At 38.7% G+C, this 15,607-nt stretch overlaps 2 long non-coding RNA genes across 2 annotated transcripts in view; both read right to left on the minus strand.

Moving 5' to 3' along the window:
* The window catches only part of LOC311585292, a 46,978-nt gene extending 37,190 nt beyond the window's left edge, over window positions 1-9,788 (minus strand). The window contains exons 1-2 of the long non-coding RNA XR_014775180.1: window positions 9,365-9,788; window positions 8,094-8,209 (exon numbers count right to left, since the gene is read on the minus strand). This is a non-coding gene — a long non-coding RNA (uncharacterized lncRNA). The remainder of the gene's footprint in view (window positions 1-8,093; window positions 8,210-9,364) is intronic.
* Window positions 1-15,607, minus strand: part of LOC311585293 — a 507,115-nt gene that overhangs the window by 79,006 nt on the left and 412,502 nt on the right. The gene's annotated exons all lie outside the window — the stretch shown is intronic.

Below are 15,607 nucleotides of genomic sequence, written 5' to 3' on the forward strand. Positions count from 1 at the left end.
TAGAACCAAATTTAAACGATATCTATGCTCAAACCCAGCACTACCTAAGATACTAAAAGGAAAACTCCCACACAAAAAGGTTAACAACACCCAAAAAAACCACAGGATAAAAATAACTTCACTATAGCAAAACCAAAAATAGGCATGCACACACAGTTCCACAACCAACACCAAAATAAAAGGCTCTAACAGTCACTGATCATTAATATCTCTCAACGCCAATGAACTCAACTCTCCAATAAAAAGACAAAGACTAACCAAATGGATGTATGACAAGGACTTATCATTCTCCTGCATAAAAGAAACATACCTCAGCCACAAAGATAGACAATACCTCAGAGTAAAGTACTGGAAAAAGTTTTCCAAGTAAACTGGCCCAAGAAACAAGCTGGAGTAGCCATTCTAATATCTAATAAAATAGACTTTCAACTACAATTAATCAAAAGAGATAAAGAAGAACACTTCATGCTCATCAATGAAAAATTCCACCAGAATGACATCTCAATTCTGAACGTCTATGCCTCAAATACAAGGGCACCCACATTTGTAAAAGAAACATTACTAAAGCATAAATCACACATTAAACCCTACACATTACTAGTGGGAAACTTCAACACTCCACTCTCACCAATGGACAGATCATTGAGACAAAAACAAAACCAAGAAATAATGAAGCTAACAGATGTCATGAATCAAATGGACCTAACAGACATCTACAGAACTTTTCACCCAAACACAAAAGAATAAGCCGTCTTCTTAAAACTTCACAGAACCTTCTCCAAAATTGACCATATAGTCAGTCACAAAGGAAGCCTCAACAGACAGAAGAAAATTGAAATAATCGCTTGTATCATATCAGACCACCAAGGACTAAAGCTGAACTTCAAAACAATAGAAATAACAAAAGGCTACACACATGGAAAATGAACAATTCTCTACTCAATGACAACTGGGTCAAGGACGAAATAAAGAAGAAATTAAAGAATTCCTAGAATTCAATGAAAGTAAAGGCAAAACATACCCAAACATATGGGACACAATAAGACCAAAGTTCATAGCACTAAGTGCCTTCATAAAAAATTGGCGCTATCTCATACAAGCAACTTAACAGAACACCTAAATGCCCTAGAAAAAAGAAGCAGTCACACCCAAGAGGAGTAGACACCTGGAAATAATCAAACTCAGGACTGAAATCAATAAATGAGAAACAAAAACAATTCAAAGAATTAACAAAACCCAGAACTGGTTCCTTGAGGAAATCAACAAGATAAACAACTCTTTACCCAAACTAATTAAAAGTCAGAGGAAGAGTATATAAATCAACAAAATCAGAAATTAAATGAGAGACATGATGACAGAGAGGAAATCCAAAGAATCTTTAGGTCTTAATTCAAAAGTCTACATGCCACATATACTGAAAATCTAAATGATATGGACAATTTTTATGATAAACTCCACTTACCTAAAATGAATCAAGATCAGATAAATAGTTTAAAAAGTCCTATAACCCCTAAGGAAATAGAAGGAGTCATCAAAAGTCTACCAACAAAAACAAAAGCAATGCAAAAAACAAAAAAACAAGGCCAGATGATTTTAGTACAGAATTCCACCAGACTTTCAAAGAAGCTAATATCAATAATTCTCAAACTATTCCATAAAATAGAACAGAAGAAACATTACCAAACTCATTGACCACAGTTGCCTTGATACCTAAACCTAACAAAGACCCAACAAAGAAAGAGAATTTCCAACCAATTTCCCTTATGAACACTTATGCAAAAATACTCAAAAACATACTCATAAACCAAATCCAAGAACACATAAAAATATCATCCACCATAACCATGTACGCTTCATCCCAGGCATGCAGGGATGTTTCAATATATGGAAATCCATTAATGTAATCTACCATATAAACAATCTGGGAGAAAAAAAACATGTGATCATCTCCTTAGATGCCAGAAAAGCATTTGACAAAGTTCAATCCCATTCATGTTAAAAGTCTTGGAGAGATCAGGGATACAAAGCACCTACCTAAACATAGTAAGGGCAGTGTACAGCAAGCCTATAGACAACATCAAATTAAATGGAGAGAAACTTAAATAAATTCCACTGAAATCAGTGACTAGACAAGGCTATATACTCTCTCCATGACTCTTCAATATAATACTTGAAGTCCTTGCTAAAGCAATAAGACAACTAACAGAGATCAAGTGGGTACAAATTGGAAATAAAGAAGTCAAACTATCATTATTCCCAGATGATATGAAAGTATACATCAATGACCCCCATAATTCTACCAAAGAACTCCTACAGCTGATAAATATCTTCAGCAAAGTGACTGGATACAAAATCAACTCAAAAATAATCAACAGTCCTCCTGTATACAAAAGACAAATGGACTGAAGATGGAAAGATCTCCCATGCTCATGGATCAGTAGGATTAACATAGTAAATATAGCCATCTTACCAAAAGCAATCTATAGATTCAATGCAATTTTCATCAAAATGCCAATATAATTCCTTACAGTCTTGAAAGAACAATTCTCAACTTCATATGGAAAAACAAGAAACGCCAAATAACTAAGACAATCCTATACAATAAAAGATCTTCTGGGATATCTCCATCACTGATCTCAAACTACAGAGACACAGTAATAAAAACTGCTTGGTACTGCCATAGAAACAGACTGGTGGATCAGTGAAATAGAATCGAGGACCCAGAAATAAACCCACACACCTATGAACAGTTTTGACAAAAAAGTCAAATCCATATAATGAAAAAAAGATAGCATCTTCAACAAATGGTGCTGGTCTAACTGGAGGTCCACATGTAGAAAAATGTAAGTAGATTCATATTTATCACCCTACACAAAACTCAAGTTCAAGTGGATTAAAAACCTCAACATAAACCCAGACATACTAAATCTGTTAGAAAAAGTTGGGGAAGAGCCTTGAACTCATCGGCAGAGGAGACAATTTCCCAAATAGAACAGAAACAGCTCAGGCTCTAAGATCAACAATTAATAAATGGGACCATATGAAACTGAAAAGCTTCTGTAAGGCAAAGGACACTATCAACAGAACAAAATGACAGCTTACAAACCGGGAAAAGATCTTCACCAACCCTACATCTGACAGTAGACTTATATCCAAAATATATAAAGAACTCAAGAAACTAAACACCACCAAACCAAATAATCCAATATTTAAAATGGGGTACAAAGCAAACAGAATTCTCAACAAAGAAATATCAAATGGCTGAAAAGCACTTGAAGAAATGTTCGATGTCCATAGTCATCAGGGAAATGCAAATCAAAACAACTCTGAGATTCCATCTTACACCCATCAGATTGACTAAGATCAAAAAGTCAAGTGACAGCATATTATGTCAAGGATATGGAGAAAGGGAAACCCTCCTCTATTGCTAGTGAAAGTGCAAACTTGTATAATGACTTTGGAATCAATCTTTTGCTTTCTCAGAAAATTGGGAATTGTTATACCTCAAGATCCGTATTCTACTCCTGGGCATATACCCGGAAGATTCTTCACTAAACAAGGCCATTTGCTCAACTATGTTCATAGCAGCTTTATTTGTAATAGCCAGAATCTGGAAACAACCTAGAGGTCCCTTAACTGAAGGATGGATAAAGAAATTGTGGTACATTTACATAAGGGAACACTGTTCAGCTACTAAAAACAAAGAAATCTTTAAATTTGCAGGCAAATGGATGGAAGTAGAAAAGATCATCCTGAGTGGTATATACTCACATAAATGGATATTAGGCACATAATACAGGATAACCACAATACAATCCACAGATCTAAAGAAGCTAAATAACAAAGAGGTCCCTAGGGAGAATGATTTGTCATTCAGAAAGCCAAATAGAATAGACACTGAAGGTGCTTTAAGAGAGGCAACAGGACAGGAGGTTACCATAGAGGTCCCCTGAAAGTCTCCACCCAACAAGGAATCAAAGAAGATGGTGAGATTCACAGCCAAACTTTAGGGCCGACTGCAGGGGGACTTACAGAAGAGTTAGGGCATAGAAGGACCTGAAGGGGACATGAGCTCCAAAAGGAAAACAACAGAACCAACAAATCTGGGCCCAGTGAGACATACAGAAACTGAGGCACCAACCAAGGATCATACATGGAGGGTACCTAGACACTCTGCTCAGATGTAGTCAATAGGCAGCACAGTCTCAATGTGAACCCCATAATATGGGGAGTAGGGGCTCACTCTGACTTGGACTCTGTTGTCTACTCATTGAATACGTTCCTCTAGTGCAATAGCCATGCTAGCCCACAGAGGAAGAGGATGCAAGCAGTCCAGATGCAACTTGATAGGCTGAGGTCAGATGCTAGGGAAGGAGAGCTCCCCCTTTCTTATGACTAGGGGAGACGAGGAGGGGGTATGGAGGAGGGTAAGACCAAGAGGGGATGAGGGAAAGAGGCTACAATCAGTATGTAAATAGAATAAATTACAAATAAATAAACTTATTGTTTAAATTGGCATTAAAAGAATAGAAGTAAATTATGGTGACTCAACTCAGCATGGTATTTCATCTCTGAAATAGCACTTATGTCTTACAAAGCTAAAGAGTACTAAATAATATGCTGAATTAAAATTTAAATCTATACTAAAGCCTCATAGTAGATCTTGCCGTCCTTGGTATCTCACATAAGCCAAAATGTTGCTGCATAGTAAATGAGGTTTGGGCCCCCACACAGAAACTAGGCCAGATCTTTGGTCTTGACTGTAACTTCCCACTTGCTTGTAAATACATTATAATATGGCCTCCCTAACACCTGCACCCCTCCACAGCCTTTCCCAACTACTTCAATGTTTTCATTATAAAACTCAAAAAATTATATTTGGTCTTTACCTGATTTGATTACTATCACATTTCTCATTTGATTATATTTTCCTTCAAATATTATTCAATATGGACAAATAATGTTTTGAAAAGATATGCTAGGCTGGTGAGATGGTTCAGCAAAATAAAAGCACTTACTACATAAGCCAGACAGTTGGAATTCAATTCCTGGAACCCACATGATACCCTATGAACATATACAGGGGGAGGAAGTCCCCCTCAGTCATAGACATAGGGGAGGGGAGTAAGGGGAAAATGGGAGGGAGGAAGGAATGGGAAGATACAAGGGAGGGGATAACCATTTAGATGTAATATGGATAAATTAATAAAATTTTTAAAAATTATATTAATAAAAAAAGATGGATGTGGTGGTACACATCTGTAATTCTAGCATGTCCATGACAAGAGGCGAGGTAGAGGTAGGAGAATATCCTGTTAGGCTTTGAGTTGGTAGCTAAGAATATTTGCAAATGTTGAAAAATAAATGGCATTTTGGCTTTTGTCAGACACCAAGGATGGCAAGATCTACTATGAAACCTTAATATAGATTTAAATTTTTAGTCAGTACTAGTTAGCTTTGTAAAACATAAGCTACCATTTCAAGGCTAAAATATCTGGCTGGATTGATTCATCAAAATTCACTTCTATTCTTTTAGTGCTACTCAGTGTGGCAAAAAATGAAAGAGACTCTGTCTTAAAAACATGATAGAAGGATATCACACACACACACACACACACACACACACACACACGCACTCATGTGTACACATACCATATAATCAATAATACTGAACAAAATAAATATAAAATAACATTAAAAGATACATATTCACAAGCAAAAGGAAGAACAAATCCTTTCTCTTATTCTACAGCCAAAAATTAACTTAAATGGAATAGAAGGAAGACTGTGGTCATTAAAACAGGCTATCAACAGGATGGGATCTGGAATAAACTAAGATATATACCCCTGGGCAAGTCTGCAAGGACATTTCAAAAAAGAAATAACAAAAGAGAAAATACCCTCCTTAAGAGTGGAGTGGATGGTACCTTCCCATATAGTATTCCAGATACAAAAGTAGTCCTAGGAAAAAGTCACATTGCGTGCCTTCCTGCTTTCACTTGATGCTGGGGAGTGTTTCTATGTCTTTTGTTTTGTTGTTATTGCTCATACTGATTATGATGATGGGGGCGAGGTGGTGGTCATGGTGGTGGTGGTGATGCCTTTTTCACTGACATCACACTCCTCCTTCTTTGGCCTTCCAACATGGAAAACCAGTAAGGAGGACTCTCCCAGGCCTTCTGCACCACACAGGGACTGCTGGTGGACCCAGCTGGTTAGACTAAAGTCAGGTTGAGGTTCTCAGTTTCTCCAGCATGCGGCTGTCCATTGTTGGACGACTAGTCTCTATCATGTAAACTATCCTAGTGAATTCCCTTTTGTTATATATATAACCCATTCTTTTCCTCCAGTCTATAGAGAACCCTGCCTAACATAGATTGTGACCCCGATCGTGGGTATAGAGCAATGGTTCCCAACTTGTGGGTGGTGACCCCATTTGGACTCAAGTGACCTTTTCACAGCAGTCACCTAAGACCATCAACTCCCCCCCAAAAAAAGAAACAAACAAAAAACCACAAAGAAATTTGCATTACAATTCGTAATAGTAGCAAAATTACAGCTATGAAGTAGCAACAAAAGTAATTTCATGGTTGGGGGTGAGCACAATATGAGTAAATGTATTAAAGGCTCCCGGCATTGGGAAGATTGAGAGCCGCTGTTCTACAGAAGCAGATTTATAGAAGAAATGCATCTAATGGGCTTAATGGTATATGAAGCTGGATCTCGAGTTCAACTACAACTAAGTTTGGTGTGGTTGCTAAGGACTCTCCTGGTATTAAGAAGAACACTAATAATCCATCCTGGGAACTGTTTAAAGAAATATGCAAAGTCTGTATGTTAGATACTCTGATTTGCCTCTCACAAGAAACAAAAAATTAACTGACTATTTTTTTTTTTTTAGACATTTGAACATTTCGGTAAAAATGGGACTATAATGATGCAGGCTGGTTGGCTCTTGCATCTCTACATAAAGTAACAAAGAGTATGCGTACAGAGATGAAAATTCCCACTTCCAGATGTGTTCACTCTGAGGGCTCGTGTTTTCTCAAAGAAGATATCTTCTTCAGGGCTCATAAAGCTGAAATTATCATAAACCAAAGGTAAGTCTCTGTCATATGACGGGCTGCATTACAGCACAAGTTTAAGTCCCTGCCTTAAAGGGATGAAAATGAAGGAACCAGCTGCTAAAGAGTTTGATGATATATTCCTGATGTGGCCAAGAGCAAGGAACTCTCAAGCTATGATTGGTTTGTTTTGAGGGATAAAGTGGCTTCTTCCTCCTTAGTGGCAGATGCATCCTCACTCTAGGCCCTGCAATATTGTCCTCTCCATCCCTGCTTGAAGGAGTTACTCTGCACTATATATCGAACTGGCAATGGTCTTCCCTGAAGAAGAGGCCAAGTAAAGCAATCTTGATGGCCCCAAGGAACCACCCTTCCAGCCATCCTCACCTCTAGTGTTATAACCAGACTCAAGTCGTGACAGACCCCTAGAGGTAAAATACAGTGTAACACTGAGGAAGTGCACTACATCCCTAAAGAATGTCTTGAGTTTTTAATTTCAACAAACAGAGAAATGGAAAAATGTGTGTGAACGATGATTTTTAAAATGTGAAATAATGATAGAAGGAACATAAAACTAGATCAAGCTGACTTTAACGAGATGGGTCCGTTGAGCAGAGAACCTGGGGTTTGATGTTGAAGCATTGCACAGTTAAAGCAGATGCTAACAATTTATTTGATTGCCGAAGTCTGTGTCAAAAGACAGTCTTCTGTGAATGAGCTAGGCATGGCTGTGATATCACTTTGGAATTAAAGAAGGATGAAAAGACAAAAAAAATTGGGATACAGGAGCAGATTCATCTTATAAAACCTACTCTTCCACTGCACTGAGCTGCAGATGTTGTGTGAGCGGGGCACTAACATCCTTGAAGACCTGGTCATGGCTCTTCTATGTGACTTTACAGTAGGAATCCCAGCTGCTCGGTGGGATAACTTAGATGCAATGTGTCTAATTGGAACTGGGAACAGCAAGGGTTGGTAGTAGCCCTGAAGTGACAACAACAGAGTGAGGGTACTTGCCTTAATAGCCACCATAGACAAAGCAGTGTTCGTTGCCATGTTGCTCCTTGAAGAGTTTCTGGATGGGCTAATCATGGCATTCCCCAGTAGTGAAAGACATAGGACATCTGTTAATTCTTGTTCGAAGTCTATAAGCAGAAAGTTACAGAGCAAATAAATAAAGGCTACCTTGAGTAATAGCACTTCCAGCAATTTGAAGACCTGAGCCAGTTTATAGACCCAGAATCCCTCAAACAAAGGGAGGGCAAGAACTTTTGAAGAAGAAAAAAACCAAAAAGTTTTACAGCTACAGCTAATATTCCTCAAGTCCTTCCACAAAGATACCTAAATCCTTGTGGAAAGGGAAATAATCACACCTCTGAGGCCTCTGAATTCACATTGATTCTAAGAGATCACAAACAGCACTTGTGGCCTTCCAGTTAAAGTAGGGGTTTTGGAGGTCAGGTGATCAATGGAGTTTTAGCTAAAGTCTGACATACATTGTGTCCATGGGGTCTCTGAACTCATCCTGTTGTATTAAGCTGGTCCCAAAATGCATAAATAGGACTTGGGGGTTGATAGGATTGATTTCTGGAGTAAGAAGTACCATGGTTGGAAATGCCAGCCAAAGCCATTAAAGCTACTTCTATCAGGGAAAATAGTGAGCCCAAAATAATAGTGTATCCCCAGTGGGATTGCTGGCATCACTGCCACCACTGAGAACTTAAAAATAGAGGCATGTATAGTGGCTTTCAGCACATCTCACTTTACCTCTCATATTTGGCCTGTACAAAAGACAGATGAATCTCAGAGAACGACAGTTGATTATCTCAATTTCAATCAAGCAGTGACTCCAATTGCAGCTTCCATATGCCATGTGGCTTCCTTGCTTGAAAAGATTAGCAAATCGCCTAGTATCTAATATACAGCTATTGATCTCACAAGTGTTTTATTACCTATCCTTGTCCATAGTTAAGGCCAGGAATAAATCTGCTTTCAGCTGTCCAGGCCAGCAAGCACACCTGAATGGCCACACCTCAAGGGTGTACTGATTCCCCAGCCCAGCCTCATAACTCAGTTTGCAGAGGCCTTGACCACCAAGCTTCATCAAGATGCTGCACTCACCCATTACGTGAATGAGCTATGTTGACTGCACCAAAAGAAGCAACCAACCACCCTGGGCTTTTTTGGTAAGAAAGATACACAGTTGGAGATGAGGGTGAAAATCCAAATAAATTAAAGGACAGCTACATTATTAAAATTCCCAGCCTTCATGAGATGGCACCATGGTTAAAAGCTCTTACCGATTTAGCAGAAGACTGGGTTCAGTTCTCAGAAATTACATGGTTCATGACAGCCTGTACCACCAATTTTAGAGGAGCCAGTGCCCTCTTCTGACCTCCTTTGCTCCAGCCTGTGGAAAACATGTATACTGTCAGGCATACAAACACACATACACATAAGTAAGTAAGTAAATAAATATCCCAGAGTCTGGACTTTTGAGGCAGGCAGCTTCTAATACAAATAATGTTCTGGTGTGTCCAGCCCCTCCTACCACCAAGAAAGAAGCATGCTTATTGAAACTGTTTGGATTTGCAAGGCAACTTATTCCTCACTTGGGTGTGTTACTCCAGCCCAAATACCAAGTGACCTAGAGCTGCTAGATTGAAATGGAGCCCAGAATAGAAGAATCTACAAGAGGTGCAGGAGATGTGCATGCCTCTCTGCCCCTTGGGATGTATTGAGACAGGATAGAAGACAGGGAGACACATAGCACCATGAAGGAAACATGGAATGAGGGGAAAAAAGGACCTTACTCAGGCTGGAGAGATGGTTCAGTGGTTAAGAGCACCAGATGCTCTTCCAGAGGACCCAGGTTCAATTGCCAGCAACTACATGGTGGCTCACAACCACCTATACTGGGATCTGATGCCTTCTTCTTTCATGTAGTCATACATGCAAATAGAATACTCATATGCATCAATCAATAAATAAACTTTTCAAAAAGACCTTCCTCTGGTACAGTGGTTCTCAGTCTTTCCAATGTTGTGAACATACAGTTCCTCATGCTGTGGTGACCCCAAACCATAACAGTATCTCATTGCTGCTTCAAACTACAATTTTGATACTGTTATAAATCATAATGTAAAATATGATATGCAATATTTCTGGTAGGCAACCCCTGTAAAAGGGTTCTTTGATCCCTAAAGAGGTCTCAACCCACAGGTAGAGATGCACTGCTCCAGGGTTTATTATTCCTGCTGATGGGGCAGGAAACATCAGACACCACTACAGAGCCAAGGCTGTATAAAGAGACCATTGTGTGTTCCTAAAGACATTCCGGTCATGTGTCATGCTTACATGAGGCTAAAGTAGCCTATGACCTTAGGTTTTTTGCACTCTCCTCTAATTCTCTTTCCTTAATTTATTTCTTTAATCACTTTGCATCACTTTGATTGAAGTCTCCTTCCCCTTCTCCTCCCAGGCCCACCATTATACACCACTACCCCCATCCCACTCTCCTTTTCTCCTCATAGAAGGGGAGGACCCCATGGGTACCAACCCACCCTGATACATCAAGTCACAGCAGGACCAAGCACATCCTCTATCACTGAGGCTAGACAAGATATCCCAGCTAGGGGAAAAGAATACAAAGGCAGGTCACAGAGTCAGAAACAGCCTCTACTCCCATTGTTAGAGGACCCATATGCTCACCAAGCTGTACATTGGCTACATATGGATAGGGAGCCTAGGTTCAGCCCATGCGTGCTCTTTGATTGGTGGTTCAGTCTCTGTGAGCCCCCATGGGCCCAGGTTAGTTTATTCTGCAGGTCTTTTTATTAATTTATTTATGTATTTATTCACCATACATCCCAATCATAGCCCTTTCCATCCTCTCCTCCTGGTCCCATCCTCCCTCTCCCCTTCCCTTATCCTATCTTCACTGTTACTCAGAGAAGGAGAGTGCACCCCAAAACACACCTCAATTCATCAAGTCACACCAGGACTGAGAGCATCCTCTTCCCCTGTATCCTATCAAGGCAGCCCCGTCTGGGGGAATGATCAAAAAGCAGACAGCAGACTCCATGTCAAATATAGCCACTGCTCCTTTTACTAGGGGACCCACATGAAGCCTGAGCTGTCTATCAGCTACATCTATGTAGGAGGCCTAGGTCCAGACTATGCATAGTTCTTTGTTGGTGCTTCAGTCTCCACAAGCCCCTCTGGGCCCTTGTTAGTTGGCTGTTTGTCTTCTTGAGAAGCTCCTGTCTCCTTCAGGACCTTCTATCCTTCTTCCTACTTTATCACAAGACTTCCTGTGGTTCACCCAATGTTAGGCTGTGAGTCTCAGCATCTGGTTTGATTCTCTGCTGGGTGTAGCCTCTCAGAAGACAGTTATGCTAGGCTCCTATCTCCCAGCATAGCAGAATAGTGTCAAGGGTTGGTGAAGATCTTTTCCCAATTTGTAGGCTGCCATTTTCTCCTATTCATGGTGTCCTTTGCCTTACAGAAGAAACTTTTTCAGTTTTGTGAGGTCCCGTTTAATAATTGTTGATCTTAGTACCTGAGCTGTTGGTGTTTCATTCAAAACTTGTCAATTGTTCCAAACCATTCAAGATTGTTCCCCACTTCCTCTTCTATTAGATTTACTGTATCCAGTTTTATGTTGAGGTCATTGATAAACTTGGACTTGAGTTTTATGCAGGGTGATAAATATGCATCTATTTGCATTCTTCTACATGCAGACATCCAATTAGACCAGGACCATTTGTTGAAGATGCTTTCTTTTTTCCATTATATGATTTTTTGTTTCATTGTCAAAAATCAGGTGTCTGTAGGGTGTGTGGGTTTATTTCTGGGTATTTGATTCAATTCCATTGATCAACCTGTCTGTTTTCTCTGCCAATACCATGCAGTTTTTATTACTATTACTCTGTAGTACAGCTTGAAAATCAGGAATGGTGATACCTCCAGAAGTTCTTTTATTGTACAGGATTGTCTTAGATATTCTGAATTTTTTATTTTTCCATTTGAAGTTGAGAATTGCTCTTTCAAGCTCTGTAAAGAATTGTGTTGGAATTTTCATGGGAATTACACTGAATTTGTAGATTGCTTTCGGCAAGATGGCCATTTTTACTATGTTAATTCTACAGATCCCTGAGTATGGGAGATCTCCTCTAGTTCATACTTCTAAGCACTCCTCCTCATATATCCACTTTATGACTTTGTTTAGACAAGAAGAGTGTTTAATTTTTAAACCTTGTTGTAAATTGCACTCTCTTCAGTGGGAGCATGAGCTGAGTGTGGCCCTGTCTTTACTGCTGCTGGCAACATGACCTGACAGACCGAATGGCACTTGAGGTGTCAATGGCAGGTAAAGATGTTTTCTGGAGCTTCTGTGACTCCATAAGTGAGTCATATCAGAGGCATTTAGGAATTTGGAGGAAGGTCCTGTTGTCATCTTAAGGTTGCTCCTTGGTGGGCCACCAAGTTATCATGTACTAGAGACTGCCATCAATACCTGGGAGCCACCAAGCCATATAAAGTTGGACATGTGACTACAGAGGTAATTGTCATGAATTTTTCTGCCCTATTTCACTAAGAATGTGTGTGCATCTATAGAAAGTCTGGCAGGGGGAGGAGTTTTCCTCATACTCATTTACCACGTAATGTAACAATGATTGAGACAATATCAGTACTTAAGTGTTATTAAGTCTTTATAATATTTAAGCTATGGGATATCAAAAGGCTAACTCATGAGTGTCTTTGCCATCTATTTGAAGAGAAAAGCTAGCACATTTTCCGTTGTATGTGGAGTAAGGTAGAGTTATGACCTTGTCATTGTCTTCATCTAGAAATTAAGCATGATGTAAGGTGTGATTGGATCTCAACTCATTCCCTCGAATGCCCCTTTAATGATAGACAGACAGACAGATGATAGACAGATAGAGATATATTTAATATATATATTTAACAATATATACATATAATACATAGTCACAAACACATATTCTCTTAGTTTTGTTCCTCTAGAGAATCATGTTTAATACAAAGATCCAAATTTTTGAAAGCTGATCTCTAAAACTCTTATAATAACATATCAGAATAAATCTTTATGACATGACATTTGCCTCTTAAATATGAAACTAAAGTCATAAGCAACAAAAGAAAAAATTTGGTGTCATCAAGTTAAATGCTTTTATTTACCAAAGGGCATTATCAAGAAAGTGAAAACATAAACCACAGAACAGCAAAGAATATTTGCTAATCACATAGGAGCCTCATATTCAAACTGTATAGAGAGTTCTTACAATTCAATGGCAAAATTTCCACCCAATAAAAATTGAGTGAAAGCACCGAAGAGACATTCCTCCAGAAAAGATATACTAATGGCCACCAAGCAGAGAAGAAAAATCCTTATACCACCAGTCACTAGGGAAACACAAATAAAAGTCACACTGAGATATCAATACCATTTTGTACTCACGAGGATGGATATGGTTTTTCAAAAGTACAGAAAACAAGTATTGACAAAAGATGCAGAGATGTTACAATTTCACATTACTAGTGAGAACAAAAAGTGATGTGGCCACTTGGGAAAACATTTGATACTTTCTAAATCACATGGCCCAGAAATTTCACCTAAATTTTTACCTAAAAAAAGAAGCATTCATATTAAAACATAAACAAATATTCACAATAGAGTTAATCGTATTAGCTAAAAAGTGATGATGAGAAAATAAAATACATTATAATAATACAATTGAATATTATTCAGTAACAAAATAGTAAAGAGGCTGAGAGATAGTTCATTCAGTAAATCGCCTTGGATCTTTTTAGACCTTCTTATGTCTACATGCTAATTTTAAAAGCAACATGGTAAACATAACAAACACACACACACATGTGTGTGAGCATGTGTGCGTGCACTCGGATTACAATTGTCATGTCTTTCTCTTCTGTTTGGTTAGAAATATGTTTCAGATTACCTAACAAAAACCCCAGTACTTACTTTGTCTTGACAGAATTTGGTCATCAACTCTGCCTGCATCCAAGCTTGCCCTTTTTAGGCAGAATTCTATCTGTGGTAGAAATGAGGACATTTTGCCCACTGGCTTGTTTGCCACATTTGAAGCCATCTCCATAGGGAGGTTCTTTGATACTCATCATCTTTGAGGTAGGCTGGGTGTTGCCAGTAGTTACCCTGTCTCATTGACAGAGAATCTTTAAAATAGTAAAAAACATTTTTAAATGTCATATTCTGCATGTCTCTGAAGTTTTTGAAGACCTCATCTAACTATCCTACCTTATCTTTCTATAGAATCATGTCTATCTGCCACACCTAAGATGTATATTCTTGTGATAAAAGTAGACTAGTAATTGACATGACCATGATTTGATCAGCTAACAATTAACTGGTATAACTTATTTATCCTAAACAGCCTGCATTAGCACTTTCGAAGTATTGGAAGTAAGTCTTGTATTATAATTGAGTTAAATGGGTACAATACCTCATATTAGACTAGAAATATTCATATGTGTGAAGAAGATCCTGCCTCACAAATATGTCTGTCAGATGTACTGGGCCAAAAGACTGAAGTATATGCTCCAACATATTAGAGAGTTTTGGGTTCTTCAGGTAGAAAACCATCTCTGTCATCTTCTCACTTGGACAGCTACTAACCTTCACTCCAGGCATCCTCAGGTAATCAAGTTTATTCCTTCTCAAGTCTCTGATGAAGTACAAGACCAGGTAGCTTAGTTTTACAATGAAGCTTAGTTGTTTAGGGGTTAAGATATTTTTAGATCTAGATAGATGTTTTAAGTTGATAATGACAATATGTGATGGAGATTGATTTACATTCAGAAATGTAGACGCACGAAGATAAGAAAGATGTTTTCTTCAAGGCTGTCAAATACAAATAGTGAAAACATTGATTATATGTGTGTGTGTGTGTGTGTGTGTGTGTGTGTGTGTGTGTGTGTGTGTGTGTGTGTGTAATTCCTGAATGTGTCATGGTTCTTTTTGCTACAGGTAGTTTATTATATATACATGTAATAAGATAAATGTATATGTAAAAAATAAATAAATAAATAAATATTTTAAAATGTCAGTCCTAGTTACAGGGAACTTTCTTTAGAGTTATTCATCAGGGAAGTCTAGGAGACCTCAAAACACTATAGGCTATTGCTGTTACTCTTGGTTGCAAGAAATTGAAGGTAATACCTTATTGGACAAAGGACTGGAGGAAAAACTGATAGCATTGACCTGGGAGCCTCCTCCCTGAGTACTGGCTCTCTTAGTACCAGAAGGAGCTATGCAAGCTGCCAAGGAGAAAAGCAATTAAGAGCCCTACCCAGCTTTGTGTATGAAACACAGAAATGACCAGACAAATGGCACTTACAGATCCTAGCACTTATATACAGCCAGCTAATTGGACTTAAGGCCAACTCAAAGAGGGAAGACATGCCTGGTAATGTAAGCCTAGGCCACTAGCCATGGTTGATGAGGTCATAGACCCTAGAAGAAAATTTACACTGTCATT

Source organism: Acomys minous (genome assembly GCF_964271855.1).
Source record: "Acomys minous genome assembly, chromosome: 15".
In the NCBI taxonomy this organism is placed as follows: Eukaryota; Metazoa; Chordata; class Mammalia; order Rodentia; family Muridae; genus Acomys; species Acomys minous.